This window comes from Lactuca sativa, chromosome 3 (genome assembly GCF_002870075.4).
Source record: "Lactuca sativa cultivar Salinas chromosome 3, Lsat_Salinas_v11, whole genome shotgun sequence".
In the NCBI taxonomy this organism is placed as follows: Eukaryota; Viridiplantae; Streptophyta; class Magnoliopsida; order Asterales; family Asteraceae; genus Lactuca; species Lactuca sativa.
In genome coordinates, this window is record NC_056625.2 from 145,601,674 (window position 1) to 145,605,892 (window position 4,219).

A 4,219-nucleotide genomic window follows, 5' to 3' on the forward strand; every position below is an offset into this window, starting at 1 on the left:
TGTGTGTATTATCTTTATGTATTCACTATGAATAGAAAGGGTTCAATCATTAGTGACACCCTGATATTCGAATATTTGGAATGAATAATATACTAATGTGAAATTCAATCATCATGACATTTCATTTATGCATCAGTTTGTTGTTGTTATGTTTTGTTTTAAGTTAATCAAGATTACACTTAAATAGGGGAGGTTTGTTGGTGATTTTGTATCATCAATGTGTATTTAAGTGTAATGGATTGACTTGTTGACCAAAATTCAATCTTGATGAATATTAAACAACTAAGGAAGATGCGAAGTGCACACTTGTTTAAATTTATTCAAGATTTGAAGTAGACTGTCATTTAGGGGTGAACCCCTAAACGAACGGGGGTCCGGGGGCAGCGCCCCTGGGAGTGGGGTCCAAGGGGCAGAGCCCCTGGCTGGAGTAATTTTTGACTTCATTTTAACCTTTATTAAAAATCCATTTTGGTGACTGTTATTGGTTTTGACAGTTGGAGTAGTTTTTAGACAAAGAAAACTGCCTTGACAGTTTTCAGACAAATGAACTACTTAATCTTTTTGGTTATCAATTTTTCCTGGTACAACAACAATCAAGAAATTCATAACAACCATATTTTCTATTCTTGCTCTTAATTCTGAGTCTTATCCGATTAAAGATTGGGAGTACCACCCAAACAATTTAATCTGAAAGTGAAACCACAATTATCAGAATTTCCAAGGCTATTATTATCCCAAATAGTATTACATTTCAAATGTTCCACGAGAAACGATGTTGTTACAAATGCTTCCGGTCACTTTCAAGGGAGCTGCAAAGGATTGGCTAAAGACACTTCCACCAGGCGCGATCACTACATGGTCAAAAATGCGTGAGGAATTTTTGGAACAATTTTTCCCACCATCCAAGGTGGCTAAGCTCAAAAAAGCCATTGCTAATTTTGAAAAAAAAATCAGGGAGTCACTATTTGAAGCATGGGAGCGCTACAAGGGTCTACTTTGAAATTTCCCCCAAAACAACCTAAATGTGAAACAAGAATTTTCGATCTTTTACGATGGGGTGAATGTCACTACAAGGCAACTCCTTGACTCTCAAGGACCCTTAACAAAGAAAAATCTCGATGAAATCAAGGAGCTCATTGAAGAATTTTCTAAACATTATAGAGAGTACCATAACCCGCGAAATGATGTAACAAGGGGATCGACAAATTCAGCTTCAGAAGACATGTCGGCGGTTTTAGCAATGTTGCAAAATATGGACAGAACGATGACTAAGATGGATCAAACAATATTTTCTAGAAGAGTTGGGTGTGAAAACTGCAACGGGCCACATTTGACTAAAGACTATGATCTTGATGAAAATGGAAACCGAAAGGTTCAAGCCTTCTACTCGAGCGGTGATCATTATGATGAAGATTGGAGAAAACCCAAGAAGAAGTGGTTTATTTTTTATGAGTACAAGAGGGTCAAGTAAGAAAAGTATGAACCAAAAGGAAGAGGCTTTTATCAAAAAGTGGAACCACCTCCTGAAAAGGAATCTAATTTCGAGACAATGCTTACCCGTTTTGCAGCCGCATCTAAAAAAAGGCACTAGGAAACTGAAGTAGCAATTCGAGAACAACAAGTTTTAATGAAAGATCAGCAAGTTTTACTAAGAAATCAACAAGATTCAATCATCAATATTGAAAAACAACCCGGGCATCTAGCTAAACAATTCAATGAAAGATTACCGGGAGGACTTCCAGGAAATACGGAACAAAATCCAAGAGGAGTTCAAATCAAAGCCATAACAACTAAAAGTGGTAAAACTGTTATGCATCTGACTCACATGAACAGAAAGAACCCAGATGTTGAGCTGGAAAGTTGAGAAGAAAGTCAAAGAAAAGATACTAAACAGTCCCCACAACGTGGTGACGATACCACGACATGACATAAATCTGAAAAGAAAAGTGTTGTACCCGTTAAGCTATACCGCCCACCACCTCCCTTCCCAAGTAGAGCAATCTATGAAAATAATGTTGAAGACTACCTGCAGTTCTTAGATCACATAAGGTCCCTTGAAATTAATATTCCTTTCATTGAAGCTTTAGCTCAAATGCCAAAATTTGCAATTTTTCTCAAAAACCACCTAACTAACAGGAAGAGGATGGAGGGATTGTCAAATGTGGTGCTAAATGAAACCTGCTTATCTGCAATGTTGAATATGCTACCAAAGGAAATGGGTGATCCAGGAAGCTTGAAACTACCATTCCAATTTGGAAATCTAGCTACAAGCCATGCTCTAGCCGACTTGGGAGCAAGTTTGGATCTAATGCACTATTCATTATTCAAGAAGATTGATCTTCCCAAACCTAGACCGATTCACAATGTCATCCATTTAGCCAACAAGAGTATGACCTTTCCAAGAGGTATATGCGAAGACTTACTAGTAAAAGTTGACAAGTTTGTTTTTCCCGTAGATTTTATTGTATTAAGCATGGAGGAAGACAAACAAGTCCCAATTATTCTTGGAAGGCCATTTTTAAGTACTGTCTAAGCTTTAGTTGATGTAAGAGAATCCAAGCTAACTCTTTGAGTTGGAGAAGAAGCAGTCACTTTTGGAGTAAATCGAGCAATTCAACATTCAAGGATAAGTGACGACAAAGCCTTTTTAGATGATGTGTTTAATGAATTACTTGAGAAAGAGCTTGGAGGATGGAAATAGAAGGAACCTGAAGGCTATATGGTGCTAAAAGAAGGAGATTTTGATGCCGAACTTGACATACAAGAATTAGAGAAGCTTCTGGAAGAGAGCGAGTACAACGAAATGATAAAAGGACTTGAAGAAACACCACGATGTGAAACTGACACCAAAATGTGGTGTTCCAATTTTCCAAGATCAAATGAATTAAAATGTGACACCACAACGTGGTAGGATGCCTACATTGTGGTGACTGACGAAACAACGAAAATCGAGCTCAAGGCTTTACCCACGAACATCTAGAGTATGCATTTTTGGAAGAATGAGAACAAAAACCATTAATCATAGAATTTGATCTTGCAAAACATGAAAAAGAAAGTCTAGTGGAAGTACTCAAGAAAAGACAAAGTGCCATTGCATGGAAGATTACCAACATCAAAGGAATTAGTCCCGCCTATTGTTCGCATAAAATCAACTTAGAAGAAGGGGCTAAACCAGTGGTGCAACACCAAAGAAGACTAAATCCGAACATGTAAGAGGTGGTGAAGAAGGAGGTGTTAAAACTTTTGGATGTCAGTATCATATATTCCATATCCGATAGCCAATGGATGAGTCTGGTACATGTGGTACCCAAGAAAGGAGGAATGACGGTAGTCACCAATTAAAAAAAAGAGCTTAGGGGCTGTTTGGTAGGATCTGAATTTTTAAGAGGTCTGAATTTCTAAGAGGGTCTGATTTTTTTACAAACTGTTTGGTTGGAACCTCTGAATTAATGTTCTGAATTATAAAAATGACCATTTTACCCTTCTATATTATTTTTTGCTAAATTCAATATTTCTGTTAATAAAATAATTGACTTCATCTCTAACCTAACAAGTAGTGATTGGAATTAAGATTCAATATCGTAATTGTTTATTTCTAACTTAAGATTCAACATCATAATTGTTCATTTCTAACGCACATCCAACCATTACCTCATGTTGTACTTTTTATTACTAATGATTATAATATTATTTAATGATACACACATCCAAACACAAAGCAAAAGAATTTCACTTCGATTATTGAATAAAAGTCTAGACTTTTCATTTATTTCTCCATAATTCAATATCATACCCTTATACTCTATCTTATAATTGATCCCCATGTCCATCAACATCATAGACTTGTCACACAAAACTGATTGCAAGAAAATGCATCATGTCATGTTCTTAAATAATTGTAAGAACCTATGAAGCATAATTCAACACTCCAAAAGTTTTCCTAAAAAGATTTGAAAGGATCGAATTTTCAAACTTGAATCAATTATAAAATTGATTGTAACAGAGTACAGAATATGGCTCAAACTTGAATCAATTTTCAAAAAATAAAATAAAGACATGCCTATGAAAGATTGATAAACTTTCAGATTAGAAAGGATCGATTTTTCAAGGATTATCGATCAAAACGAGGCCAAAAATCGTGGCAGAAAATGACTGGACTGAACAATGAATACAAAGAAAATCAAAACCAGGGATCAATATCAAATGGCATATTAACTCC

General features: G+C 35.9%; 1 non-coding gene across 1 annotated transcript; it reads right to left on the bottom strand.

Moving 5' to 3' along the window:
* Positions 1 to 913: 913 nt before the first annotated feature.
* On the bottom strand, positions 914 to 1,020 carry LOC111881516 (small nucleolar RNA R71). The gene has a single exon (XR_002846845.1). It is a non-coding gene; the product is annotated as a small nucleolar RNA R71 (small nucleolar RNA).
* Between the last annotated feature and the right edge of the window lie 3,199 nt (positions 1,021 to 4,219).